General features: G+C 44.3%; 1 long non-coding RNA gene across 7 annotated transcripts in view; it reads left to right on the forward strand.

The window, feature by feature from the left end:
• The window catches only part of LOC127008100 (uncharacterized), a 38997-nt gene that overhangs the window by 6404 nt on the left and 17712 nt on the right, over positions 1 to 14881 (forward strand). For 6 of the 7 annotated variants that reach the window (XR_007760797.1, XR_007760802.1, XR_007760807.1 and 3 more), the window contains exon 5: positions 14544 to 14641. This is a non-coding gene — a long non-coding RNA (uncharacterized LOC127008100). Of the gene's footprint in view, positions 1 to 12417; positions 12556 to 14543; positions 14642 to 14881 lie in introns of those variants that run through there. The other variant, XR_007760796.1, reaches the window with a different exon arrangement.

Genomic DNA, 14881 nt, shown 5'->3' on the forward strand with positions numbered 1-14881 from the left:
AAGGAGAGAAGTTTAGAAAGCAAAGACTTAAGTGCCAGACCTTGTCGAATGCTTTTGAAATGTTTAGGGCAACGGTGAAAGTGAAAGTTTCACCAAAACGTCTAAGAGAGGAAGAAGGGGGGAGCATAAAAAGCTGGGCGAGCAGGCAGACATGACGTGACACTTGATCCATGGTGTCCACTCGCCGCTGCAAACAATGGCCAGGGCATACTTGCAGTTGTAGTGCAGTGACTAGCCTGATGGGCGAGCCTAGCTCCCATAACTCGCGTACTCTGTTAGGGGGGCTACCTCTTTGGCCGACTGGTTAAGGAGTGGCTCTCCCGCCTCGCTAATCGCGGGTTCGATCCCCGCCGCCGGCAAAACCTTTCTTTGTCTGGATTAATTTATTATCGTGTGTTTCGTTGAACGCGGTTGTCGTGTTGGAGTGTAGTAAATAGTAAATTCTGGTGTTTCACAGTGTCAAAGGGTGCAGAGGAGCTGACAGAGAGGAAATAAGGATATGTGAATTGAATTCTGCAATAAGAAGATAAACACCACATTGGCGAGTTTGCAGTTTGCACTTTACAGAGAGAGAGAGAGAGAGAGAGAGAGAGAGAGAGAGAGAGAGAGAGAGAGAGAGAGAGACCTTGGCAGGAGCAGTCTGAAGAGAGCACAGAAAAGCATGCACGTACATATATTCATAAACTATACTGTGATGCAACAAAAAATATCTGAGTCCTACGGAACCGAAGGTAAATAAGTGTATAAGAGTTGTTCATGTGCTACTTTCTTTCGCCCCCATTTTCGTCTATTTGTTTTAATATTATTGTTACAAATTCTTGATAACATGATGCAGAATTTTCTCAGGAAGACGATGGCGACTTCCGTTTTCTTAATAATGAATGGTGGTGTCAGGAAACGGGGTGGGAGTGAGGTGTGTGAAGCCGTCAGTTTTTGGATGAATCGGGTACAGTAAGATGGCCGCCGCCCCAGCTTCGATGGCGGCACCTGCAAGATCTCGGCGCGCACTCTAACACGTGACTGTGGCGTGACGTCATCAAAACATTGGCTCGCTCAACGTGACGTGAAGAAGACGGGGCGAGGAGTCGAGGAGGTGCTGGCCCTCACACACTCTGAAGACCCCTCGACAACAACAGCCTGCCCCGTAACACTCACCACGAAGATCAGACCCAAACAAGCACTAAAAGAAGAAGTGAGAAGTTTTAGAGGCCGTGGTCCCAGCCCCCCGAGGCACTGAAGAAGCGCGCCCTAGTGCCCCTCTACTGGTAGCCAACAGCCTGGGCACAGGTAAGTGTGGCTCAGGTACAAGTTTGTTCAGGTGTTGTGTCAGGTACTTGGTACGTGTGTTGATTTAGTTTTGTAGTGCAGCGACTTGCCTGATGGGCGAGTCTCCCATAACTCACTCTGCGAGGGGCGTACCTCTTTGGCCGACTGGTTAAGGAGTGGCTCTCCCGTCTCGCTGGTCGCTAATTCGATCCCCGGCGCCAGCAAACCTCTCCTTGTATGGATTAATTCCTCATGTGTTTCGTTACACGCTGTGGTCGTGTGGGAGTGTAGTAAATGAGAAAATTCGGGCATTTCAGTTTGACCTCTTTTAACCTGCATCATTTTGTAGGATCTGGATCTGGATCTTAATACGCAGGGCACCTGTAGAGGTGCATAACACACATATTTGTGTTGGCTGTTGGGGGGACAGGGGAGCCAAGTGTGCAGAGGAGGGAAGTGAATCAAGTGTAATTGTTAGTGTTGGTGTGTTGTGGTGACAAGTGAGTATGTATTTGTTTTCTGAATGAGTCTGTTGTACCGCATTCTAAAATTTATTGAGGGAGGCTGTTCCAGTCACGTATGGTGCGTGGAAAGTATGAGTGCTTGTATGCGTCAGTGTTAGTGTGATGTGTTTGGTACTTATGGATGGATGTATTACGAATACGTTGACTGTTTGTGTTGTGTAGGTATGTTTGTAGGTCAATGTCAATGTGAATGTTTGTGATCTTGTACATAAGTGTAAGTCTGTGTGCTTGTCTGTGTATGTGAAGAGGTTCCATGTTTATCCGTTGTTTGATCTGTGTTGTGATTCCAGGCGTTGGAGTGTAGTTGTTTGTAATGAACCTAGCCGCCTTGTTGTTGATTTGTTCTAACCTATCAATGTTTCTGTGTGTGTGAGGATCCCACACCGTGGAGCAGTATTCAAGTGTTAGTCTCACAAGTGTGTCATAAGCTGTGTTTAATGTCAGGTGTGCAGTTATGTAAATTCCTCCTGAGAAACCTCAGTGTTCTGTGTAGGACCTCCTCTCGATTCTTTGGCTAATAGGTAAAGATTCGTTGTAGTACCGTGCTAGTATTTCATTACCTACCTTATGAAACTTCACTAGTTCTTCATATATATTTTCTACAAACGTTCAACAATCATGGAAACGCTTTCAAAATCCAATTCAAAGACTATTTATTGTTGAAAATACGAGATAATATTCACGAAAGCGTAGCCTCCTCTGGCGGCGGCCAAGGCGATGGTGCCGCTGCCGCACTCGCAAAATAGCTCGCAGAGGGTTTAGGGTGGGGGAGCATATTTAAACTACTCCAACCGAACTTTACGATCTGCTAACGGGGGGACTTCGCCCCCCTCGACCCCCCCCCCCCTCCCCACACACCACACACACACACATGTGTATGCGACTTATTTCTGCGAGGAGGTATTTCTCACAACGCCGGCTGCACCGCCGCCAGAGGAGGCTGCGCTTTCATGAATATCATCCCCTATTTTTAACAATAAAGAGTCCTTGAATTTGATTTTGAAAGCGTTTCAATGATTGTTGAACGTTTGTAGAAAAAATATATGAAGAGCTAGGTAATGAAATACTGGCACGGTACTAAAACGAATCTTAACCGGCTAATGTTGATCATCGTTTCCGTTGATTACCGTTGATGAGGTTTCAGTCCCGGTCTGCCGCCGTAGCAGCGCTCCACAGGGCCGCCAACATTGTAACAGTAATATTAGCACCAAAAGTTGTCCTCAATCCACATCTTTGTAAAGTCGCAGGATTTAGTGAATAAGTGAGTCTTTAGCACTTTCTTGAAGATCACCAGACTGCCACTACTCTTAAAATCCCCGGGTAATTCATTAAAGAGCTGCGGGGCACTCTTCTCAAATGCTCTGAAACCCAGTTCCAGGTTGACTCCGGGCTCATAGAGTCTATACTGTTCTGCACTGTGTCTCAGTGACATGGCAGTGTCCAAATGAAAATCTTGTAGTAAATTCCTGTTTGGGCCACTCAGGAATTTACTACAGTGTTATTGACCGAAGAAGGGTAAGCCACTTCATGCGAAGTTAATATTTTCATAATTGATTCTTTTTTTGGTTTCAGAATGCAGTGCAGTAACGGACTTGGCAAATAGAATGGCGGGGTCAAGGGGGGGGCAAAGCCCACCTGTTAAGGGAGTTTAGGAGGGCAAAGCCCAGCCATTAGGAAGGTTAAGTTAGATTAGGTTAGTATAAACATTCAGCATGCGGTGTGGGCCGGCAGAAATACGCAGCGCGGAATAAAACGGGGATGGGTCCACTACGCTGGTCAGTGATAACGGGTGGGGTGGGGCAGTGGTGGGTGTGGGTCAACATAAGAACATAGGGAGACTGCAAGAGGCCTAATGGCCTACACAGGGCAGCTCCAGATTCCCCCCCACTACCACCTGTCATCCTCGTCCATGTAGCTATCAAGTCTACTCTTAAAACAAGCTATCGTCCCTGCACTCACTGTCATTGCTGAGTCTATTCCATTCCCCCACCGCCATATTACTAAACCAATGCCTGCCTATTTCCCTCCTAAATCTATACTTTTCTAATTTAAATCCATTACTGCATGTTCTATCCTGCTGGCTAATTCTCAGTACTTTACTGTTGTAACCTTTGACCCATTTGAATTCTTCTATCAGATCTCCCCGCACTCTTCGTCTTTCTAGAGAATGTAAGTTGAGATGTTTCAGCCTATCTTGATATGGGAGGTTCCTAAGCCCCTGAATCATCTTGGTCATCCTCCTCTGAACTGATTCTAGCAAGTTGATGTCCATTCTGTATTGTGGGCACCTAAACTGGACAGCATAATCTACGTCAGTGTGGCCTAACTAACACTAAATAGAGTCTGGGGATGACCTCTGCACTTTTTTGGTTACCTTCCTGTTAATAAAGCCTAATACCCTGTTAGCCCTATTCCTCACACTGATACATTGCTTCATTAGTTTTAGGTCAGAGTTCACTAACACTCCCAAATTCCTTTCACACACTGCTCTACCTATCACTGCGGTGTCTAAACCAGTGCTGTCCAAAGTTTTTCGCCTATTGTATCCTTTATTACCTTCTCCTACTGTTACCTACCCCCCATGGCTGATTAAACTCATTTATACTAGTATATTACCTATATTTATATTATATTTAGGTACACGTACATTACCTCCCTTCCTTGGTACCCGTCCCTCCCTCTCTCTTTTCCTTCATAGAACATGGGACGTTTCTGCTGTGTGTGTATTTACCTAGTTGTAGTTTTACAGGGCTTTACTAGTTGTAGTTTTACGCTCGTGTGGTCCCGTTTCCGTATCTGTATTTGTCCAACTTTTCCTTAAAGTTTTGCACATTCTTCACCGATACTACATCCTTAACTAGTCTGTTCCAGACCTCTATATTTCTTCGCGGGAAACTATATTTCTTTATGTCTCAAGCATCTTCCCTTCCTCATTTTTTTACAGTGTCGCTGGTGTTTATTCCTTATATTAGTAATAACTCCTCATTATCTACCTCTTTCATTTTGATCAATAATTTATTAATTTATATTAGGTCTCCCCTTTCTCTTCTTTCTTCCAGTGTTGGTAGGTCCATTTCCTTTAACCTTTCTTCATGGAACCATTTTGTTGCCATCCTTTGTATTCTTTCTAGTTTTTTTTTTTGTGTGTTTCTTCTTATGGGGAGACCACACCGCTTCCGCATATTCCAATTTTGGTCTAATCATAGTGGTTATAAACTTTTTCATCATATCCTTATCCATGTAGTGGAATGCCAATCCTATATTTCTTACCATTCTATACGTATCACCGAATATCCTATTAACATGACTCTCAGGCTGTTGATTATCCTGTATTGTCACTCCCAGATCTCTCTCTTTTTGAACTTTCTTTAATATTTCTCCGTCTCCCATTCTATATGCCCACTGTGGTCTCCCTTCACTCTTTCCCATTACAATTACATGACATTTTTTCACACTGAACTCCATCTCCCATTTCATACTCCATTCCCAAATCTTGTTCAGGTCATCTTGCAGAATTTCACAGTCTTTACTGTTTCTTATATGTCTCAGCAGTTTCGCATTGTCTGCAAACTAGTTCATGTAACTGTTTACCCTCTCTGGCATTTCATTTATATATACAGTAAACCCCGCTTAAGTCAGACCCGAATAAGCCGGATATCGGATAAGTCGGACACTTTCAGGAATTTTTATTTTATTTATTTATTATTTTTTTTTTTTTTTACGTTCTATCCCTACTGCACCGGTAGGCATTTTTTGCCCTTTGATTGAGTAATTTTAAGCCACTCGGCTTATATACTGGCTAAAATACCCTTGGGCTGCGTTTGAGAGAGCGACTCGGGGTGCACGGACCGATCTGTGTGCTCTCAAACACCGCAGCCCGGATTCCCATCCGGACTGCTCGCTGCAGCTCAGTTTGGAGGGGTGGAGCGCCTCCGTGCTGTGATGACGTCATCAGCTAATATGGCGGCCCAAAACAAACACATATAAGTGCTTCCGTTGAATATCACCTCTCTGTGCCACAATAACCACTGCAGCTTCCTTTTCATCCTCTGTTGCAAGGACCTCGTCGGCCAGAACAGCTAGTGATGGATGTTTAAACGTTGTCAAGAAGATCAGCGGACGCCATTTTGCTGCCAGAACTGCTATAGTCTGTTCAGAGCAAGAAGGCGGTTCAAGGTGGAGCTGGTATCGTCGTTTACCTCTACCCATGCTGCCAAATCAGCCTTCGTACATGCGTCTCTCTCTTATTTCCCATCCATGTGCTATTTGAAAGCGATATTTTATAATATATTCTGTGTATAGTAAAGGAAGCTACACAGTACAATGAGTGTCGATGTTTAGGATTATAACAAGGATTTGTATAAATTTATGACATGTGCAACGATTTTTTCCCATGTTGCCACGTTGTGGTGTTGGTAGTGGTGGTGGTGGTGGTGGTCGGTGTGTCCCCCTAGGTCCCTCCCCCGGGTCGAGAGGGAGAGAGAGAGAGATAAACAGGTGGGTTGTGGGTGGATAGAGAGAGTGCTAAGCTGATAATTGGCGGTCGAACTGGCAGAGCTGCACTCAAGGGAATTCTGGAATCTGCCACGCCTTCAACCGCCTTCATGCTCCGAACAGACTATAGAGAGAGAGCAGCGGACGCCATTTTCCTGCCAGTGAGACGCCATTACCATAGCAACGACGAGGCTTAACCCGGTAGCAGCGACGGGCCAAATTTATGGCTTTACCATGCAGTAGCGACGGGCCAAATAATTATGTGCCATGATTTAAACCCCCCAAAATAGATGATGCATAAACTGTTCACAAATGCTTTGATATATGTTATGAAATGGTTTGTGTGAGTGATGAATTTTTCTCATTTTTCTCGCTTAGAGGGCCATTAAGAAACATGATCCCCGCTGCTACCGGGTTAAATAGGGATGTAGTACTGTTTCAAATTTGATTTCTAAGACAGTAACATACACAATATATAATAATTAACCCGGTAGCAGCAGGGATCATGTTTCTTAATGGTCCCTCTCAGCGAGAAAAATGAAAAAAAAATCATCACTCACGCAAACCATTTCAGAACATATATCAACGCATTTGTGATCAGTTTATGCATCATCTATTTTAGGGGGTTTATATCATGGCAAAAATTTGGCCCGTCGCTGGTACACGGTAAAGCCACAAATCTGCCCCATCGCTGCTACCAGGTTAAATTAATGGAGTTAAGACACAATATTTACAGAAAGATTTGTGGAGAGTAAGTTGCCTGGCACAAGTCTATGCCAGACTTTTCATCTCCAGTTAGTGTGGGATTATCCTCCCCGAGGATGTCCCACACTTTGCCTGTCAGGGGAGAAGCTGCAGGGATGCCTGGCCCACCCCCTAGAAAGTAAAACAAAAAAATGTCAACTAGCTATAATGTAACAAGCTTATTAGCAGAAGAAATGGAGTTACTGGAAAAGGTTACTAAAGCAGTTATATTTGCATTATATAACTCATACTAAGCTGTGACTGTTCAGCGCAGGCACAGATGACATGCCTTCAGTCAAATTTTTCCTATATTCTCCAATAATTGAATCTCCCCCTAGTTATTCTTAATACCTCACTTCACCTCCAACCTCTATCCACCTAAATCTTCCTTCAACTGCCCTATAAACTCTGCTGAAAGACATGAATAGAGTAGAGAAAGCAAATTATTAGATAGTAGAACACAACATTCACGTACCAGTCTCTCTCTGATGTTTCTTGATTTCTGATATTTTCCTTCGGGACTTTTTTTTTTTTTTTTTTTACAGCAAAGGAGACAGCTCAAGGGCACAAAAAAGTAAACATTAATAAAAAAAAAAGCCCGCTACTCGCTGCTCCTAAAAAGAATCCAAAGAAGTGGCCGAAAGATAAGTCAGTTTCGGGAGGAGAGGTGTCCTGATACCCTCCTCTTGAAAGAGTTCAAGTCGTAGGCAGGAGGAAATATAGATGAAGGAAGATTGTTCCAGAGTTTACCAGCGTGAGGGATGAAAGAGTGAAGATGCTGGTTAACTCTTGCATAAGGGGTTTGGACAGTATAGGGATGAGCATGAGTAGAAAGTCGAGTGCAGCGGGGCCGCGGGAGGGGGGGAGGCATGCAGGCTTGCTCTGAATGGCGTACCAACGCCGCTCGCAGTCCTCTGCCGTCCTAGTTGACCCAAACGCAGAGTTGATGGATTCAGCCACCTCCCCCCCATGCCCTCTTCTTCGTCGCAGAGGTGATGCTGGGGCCGTACTTCCCCTTAATCACCTCTCGATGGTCCTCCACACTGCTCACAAGAGCCATCGATTCTTCTGCTCCCCAGTTTGGCTTCCTTTTGAAGGAAACATGGAAATGCAGGCAACAGAAAGCCTATTGGCTCATTACGAGGTTGCCCGCTTTGGTGATTTAATCTGCTCGACAGCCACTTGGGGCCTGGGGAGCAGATGCAAGCACCTCGACATTGAGGAGCAGATGAAAGAACCTCGATATTGAGGAGCAGATGAAAGCACCTCAATATTCAGTTTACTCCCGACGCAGCGAAGTGACGGTCGATTCTATATTTGAAGGAGTTGATAGTATTCGCATTTACTACTTCTGAAGGAAGATTGTTCCAGTGACGGATGACTCGGTTTGAAAAGAAACTCCTTCCGATGTCTGTGTTACATCGACTAGACTGAATGGGTAAACCGTTATTTCTAGTTCTTGAGTTGGTTTGCAATTCAAAGAATTTGGAGTAATCGACGTTATTGATTTTTTTCAGATACTTGAAGACTTGAATCATATCCCCTCGTAGGCGTCTTTTCACAGCCGAAGCAGCAGAGCCAGAAGCGTCCATCGTGAGGGGCGATGAATGTTAATTTTGGCGCGCCGGGTTTGTTGATGTCGGTAACTTGTCGACAAGCAAGGATAATACATATGATCCTAAACAATCAAGCTAATATGCTTGTAAATAAGTTTATTAATGCCATAAAACCCTAAATCTTTGTCGTATAGGCTTCGTTAAGAGGCTATAACCATAAACAACTAAGCTTTTGGATTTTCAGCGTGCCAAGACCAAGACCAAGACATGGCGAAAGTAATGCCACTCGCGCTTTTACGTGAAGGGAAGATCCAGCTGCTAGCAGTAAAGTTAAAACCTAATGCTAGAAGGAAAACAGCTTCTAGCATTCACTCTATAAGGACTCCTAGGACCCTTTATTAATACGGCCCCAGGTCAGCCTCCTGAGTTCCCGCAGAGCTGCTACAGCCCCGCTGCAGAACGTGGCATCACCAGAGGCAGTTCATCAACACCTACGTAACCTGGTGGAATGGACTGCTTGCCTCGCAGCAATGCCTGGAGAACATGACTGTGCAGCGCTTCAAGGAGCTGGTGAACGCATGGCTGCCGTCATGAAATGCCCAGGCATCAGAGTTGGGCCTTCAGATAGGGAACACTAAACATATTTCCTTTGGCCTGAAAACACTGTAACTGTGTGTAATTGAAATGCCAGAATTTTTCTCATTACAACACTCCCACACGGCCACTGCGTGTAACGAAACACACGAGAAATTAATCCAGACAAGGAAAGGTTTGCCGGCGCCGGGGATCGAACCCGCGACCAGCGTAACGGGAGAGCCACTCCTTTACCAGTCGACCAAAGAGGTACCCCACTGGCTAAGTGGGTTAAGGGAGGCTCGCCCATCAGGCAAGTCGTGTCATTACATAATGTGCACTACATTGAACTCTGTAATATAATCTTGTAATCTGTATATATAAAGAGAGAGAGAGAGAGAGAGAGAGAGAGAGAGAGAGAGAGAGATTAAAATCATAAGAGATGGAGGAGGAGGAGAAAGAAGGAAGAGGAGTAGGAGAAGGAAAGAAGACTAGGAAGAGGAGAAGGAAAGAGGAGGAGGATAGGGGAAGGGAAGGAAGCTAAGATGGGAAATATAGAAAAGAAGGAATATGAGAAGGAAGAGAAATGGAGGAAGGAAGGCAGAGTAAGAAATGGGGAGAAGGAGAAAATGATGGAAGAATATTAGACAGGACGAGGAAACCAGGAAGAGGAAGGAGGAAGGAGGAAGAGGAGAAATGGGAAATGAACAGTAAGAAGAGAGAGGAGGGAAGATTATAAATGGAAGAGGATGAGGAGAAGAGAGAAAGGGATAAATATAAGGAAGGAGGAATTAGAAAAAAAAACTGTATAAAAGGAGGAGAAAACAATATTATAGAAAGCAGAGAAGTGAGGGAAGAATCTCAGAAGAGAAGGTTATGGAAGGAGGAGGAAAGAGAAAGATGAATATTAGGAAGGAGGAATAAGAACAAAAAAGTATAAAATGAGGAGTAAATTGTATAACAAAGAGGAGACATGAGGGAAGAATATTAGAGAGAAGGAAAAACATGATCAAAGGAGAGAAGAAAGTATGGAGAGAGGATGAAGAGCAGGAGGATGATGACAGAGAGGAGACACAAGGGAAGACATGAAGGGAGGATGGAATTTTAGATGGTAAGAATCATGCACACTACTACAACTACTACAACCACTACTACTACTACTACTACTACAACTACTACTACTTCTACTACTACTACTACAACAGCTATCACTACTACTACTATGCTTGGTCCTGGGCAAAGTGAGTCCTGGGTCATCCTGCCTCTGCTGCTGCTGGTAAGGTCTTGGTTCCTGAGCTCCTGGCACTGTCACTGTCCGCTGCTGGCCGGCACCTCACCTGTGGACGGTAAGAGGTGTGAGCCGTCTGTCTGTCAGGTGATTAGGGACTGAGCAAGGCACTGGTCCTGTTTGTGAAAAATATCTGATTCAAATAAAAAAAATCCAAACCAAACATAACAAAACCACAATAGGTCTTAACTCATAATTCATATATTCTTCCTTACTAATGAGACTTCCTATACAACAAAGTGAGGCCACTTTTTGTTGATTTATACCATAGGGCACTGGCTGTCATGGGTTTGAAAATACTCTAAACTTAACCTAACAAAACCTGTAGCTCTTGACTCAGAAAATTAATTTATGCTTTCTTACTAGTGAGACTTCCTGTACAACAAAATGAGGCCACTTTTTGCTGATTTATACCATAGGGTGCTGGCTATCATGGGTTTGAAGATACCCTAAACTTATCCTAATAAAACCTGTAGGTCTTGACTCAGAAAATTCATATATGCTTACTTACTAATAATACTTTCTATACAACTAAGTAAGGTTATTCTTTGTGGCTTTATACCATAAGGCAGGGGCGGATCCAGGGGGGTGCCCAGGAGGCCCGGGCCCCCAAAAAAATCTCCGACCCCCCAGAAAATCTCGAGCGTATGCGGATAGTCGGTACATAACTGACACGCTTGTAATGTGCCGCAACTATAATACGGAATGTGTCGTCGTCTGTAGGCACATGCAGGCGCGGATACGGGGGTGGGGAGCTAGATGGCCCGGGCCCACCCCCAAAAAAATATTAGGATAACTAAAATATTCGAAATACCCATGAATTGAGAAAACTTAAAATATATTTAAGATACCCTTAAAAAGCTAGAGAGCTGGGGAGCGAAGCCGGCCGCCGCTAGATAGGTCTGGACGCTGTCCTCCAAACTTTAAAAAAATTCTTCCCCTAAGGTTCCTTGGGCTTTACTACGCGGAGGTGGACGGGATGCTCAGGCAAGATTTTTTTTTTTCGGTGTCTGATGTAATTTTTCACTCTCCTGCAGGGCAGGAGAGTGAAGTCTATCAATTATAATTTTCAGAAATTTGGAATTTGTGGTCAGAAAATATTATACGGATAACATGACTAGGCTACGGCCACGTGAGCCTACGTCGTCAATCAATGTTTCTCAAAATGGATCACCTGCTCTTATTCAACTCAGCAGCTCCATTGTTCAGGTGCTGAACATACAGTAGTTACTCGGCCACTCTACACTGTCAAGCACAAAACGGTCATTAAAGGTGGTAATATAGCGGCATAGGTCAACCTCACAGGTGCCATACGCGTCGCCTGCCACTCTCCCCGCCATAATACAGAATCATTACATACTCACCACTGTCACCAGACAAGTTCACTTGGTACCTCTACAGTATATAGTGCTCCAATCACTTTGACTGCACCTTACACCTAAAATCAAGTAAATATTAGAGGCAAGAAGGAGAGAAGGCACACTTATGACTTTTGCGCTCTCTCTCTCTCTGCCAGAGCCATCCCAATCTCGTATATGCCTCTTCTTCCTGTCACGCGCTACAAACACCCCTCCGCCAGTTGACAGCTTGACATCGCAGCACTCTACACACAGTTTTATGAACCCATCATGTCTCTCTCTCTCTCTCTCTCTCTCTCTCTCTCTCTCTCTATCTACTTGTTAGAAGGATAGATAAATGTATTTTCCTTACAGTCATTTTCAGTTTTGTAATTTTCGTCGTGCAAATCATGCGAGGCTGAACAGTAATTAAGTTATTGTGGTGCCCGACACGGACTGACGCACTTATCATAACACTTCCCTTTTGACAAGCACAACAAAAATGGAAGGGAAGCAAAACACAGTGTGCGAGTGTTGGAAAATCAGAGAAGAATCACTTTATTAATAAGAGAAGACAGCTATATAGGTGCGTAACAATGACAGGAGGCGCCGTTGCAAAGGGCAGCCATCATCATCAGCAGCAGCAGCCAAACGTAAACAAACCAAGCCTGACACTCGCGCTGGACGCCGCCCACGGGACCCCGCCACCCAGCGCCCTTTCCCTCCCACTGGTGACGTGCCCTCCAGGCTGCTGGCCCATCACTGCCCCTGAAGTAGATCCTGCCCTCCAAACCCCGCCCATGCATGACCTCGCACACACCCACACCCCTCCACTGCACTCCACGCCTCCATCTTGCTTGCTTACTTACTTGGTTGTGTTGTTTAGAGGCCTCACAGTCGTGGCTGCTGCTGCTCCCGGTCCTGCTCAACAGGGCGATTTGGTCCGGTATGGTGTTGGTAGTCCTACATCTTGAGGTGTAGCCCGGCACTGGGACTGTTTGTAGCAGCTTGTCTAGCCCATTCTTTAACCTGTTTACCGGGCAACCTGTTAGGTTTGGGACTTCCTTAGGCAGGCTGTTAAAGATTCGTGGCCCTTCATGGGACAGACTGGCGGCCAGCAGGTTCCTGCCTCCACCTGCTGGGGCTCTTGTGGGGAGGGATCTTCTGCTGCACTTTCGTCCGGTCCGCTGATTGACGTGCTCTTGCACCATACTAGGCTCATTGCCAACCTACCTACATGAAAAAATTTATCTTCAACAAAAAGTATTCAAGAATGCATTCACGAATACTCTTGTGAAGTATTCATATTTGTATTGAAATTATCAGTATTTAAGAGTATGTATTCGTATAAATATGAAGTATATATTTATTTATTATATATATATATATATATATATATATATATATATATATATATATATATATATATATTTTTATATATGAGAAGTTTTAAAAAACCCTAACATAAAAACCTCCCTCTGGCCCAGCCTTCAAGAGGTGCATGTTTCCCTTGACAGCTTCTCAGAGTTACCATGACAGACCTTGGCAACAGGCTGCACCATTCAGCGTTACGCCGCCATGGACAATTCAAGCAGATCTCACTCTCGCACAGCCATGCAAAAGAGAGAGAGGTAGCGACCCTCTCTGAGGAGAGTGACGTGGCACCAGCGTGGTCTGGTGGGGAATCCCTGCGTCGTGCTCAAGTTAGAATCGATAGACTATAGTGGACTCATTTTTAGTTGAGCTATGAGACAATGAATGTGGTTAGCACCTGCCATGTCCACTCCACCAGTTCATTATTGAAGAAAGGCTAGCCCAAGAATCTTGACATTTATCCTCCTTAACTACGTGCGTGTTATTCCAGAATTCAGATGTGGTTAGCTTAGATTGATTGGTCTTTTTTATTGACCTTTTCCGTTATTTTGAGCACTTTTTACCATTAAACATTTACTGGTCAGTTAGGTCAGGCTGTGGCACTGCTCTGTTGTTACTGGTGGGTGTACTTCTGGAGTTTGCCTGAAGGTGATGGCTCTATGTTAATTATTACTATATATTGTTAATTTTAATGAGGACTAGGTGGCCCCATACTCTGCCTGCTAAATTTTTGGCTGGCCCCGGCCTGTGATTTCTTTAATTCTTTTTTTTTATAATATTGAAGCAAGGGCAGCCAGCCAAGTTAATACCTACAATATGAATTCTGTTTTGGTCCCTGAATGCAGTGCAGCAACAAGGGAATTCAGGAAAACAGAAGGGGGGTTGGGTTGGTTTAAATTTATCCGGCATTTGGCGTGGGTGACGGAAATTTGCAGTTTGGTACTACGGATGAAGCGGAAGTTGATTATCGTGTGATTTCCTGAACAAAACAGTGTCTCCATAATAACATCAACATTATAGTTTGTCCAGAAGTAATCAGGCACCATCTTTATGTTAGATTTTGATGTCTTTAAAATTTATCTCCAATTCTTTCTCTCCCTCTTTCCTCCAATGTTCTCTCCCTATCTCATTCTTCCCTTTCTCTCCCTATCTCACTCCTCCAATGTTCTCTCCCTATCTCACTCCTCCCTTTCTCTCCCTATTTATTTCCTCCAATGTTCTCTCCCTATCTCATTCTTCCCTTTCTCTCCCTATCTTTCCTCAAATTCTGGTGACAAAACAATTTTTTTTATTCATTCATATATTTGTTAGCTATTGGTATGTTTTTTTTAAATTGCTCTTGACAAATATTCCTGGCAAGTTAAGTTTAATTTGTGCCTTGTTACAGGTCATCAGTGGATGGCAGACATGAGTGAAGCAGTCCTCTGGCCGCCACAGCAGGTTGGGGACCTGTAACACTGACACTGCTCCAATGGAACCAGACTTGTAAGTACCACGTCACGCTGACCTGTGGAGACTTTTGTTTGTTTTCAGTGTCGCTACAGTAATGCCTGGGTTTACGAGTGCCTTACTTTACCAGTGTTTTGATTCACAAGCAAAAAAAATCACTAAAAATGCCTTGGTTTATGATTGGTGACGGTGTAGGAGCACCCTGTCTGTACATGTTGAGGACACAAGCCTTTGTTTGCTGCAAGGTGAGGGCGCTCACACTGCGTTGTGGTAGAC

Source organism: Eriocheir sinensis, chromosome 4 (genome assembly GCF_024679095.1).
Source record: "Eriocheir sinensis breed Jianghai 21 chromosome 4, ASM2467909v1, whole genome shotgun sequence".
Classification (NCBI taxonomy): domain Eukaryota; kingdom Metazoa; phylum Arthropoda; class Malacostraca; order Decapoda; family Varunidae; genus Eriocheir; species Eriocheir sinensis.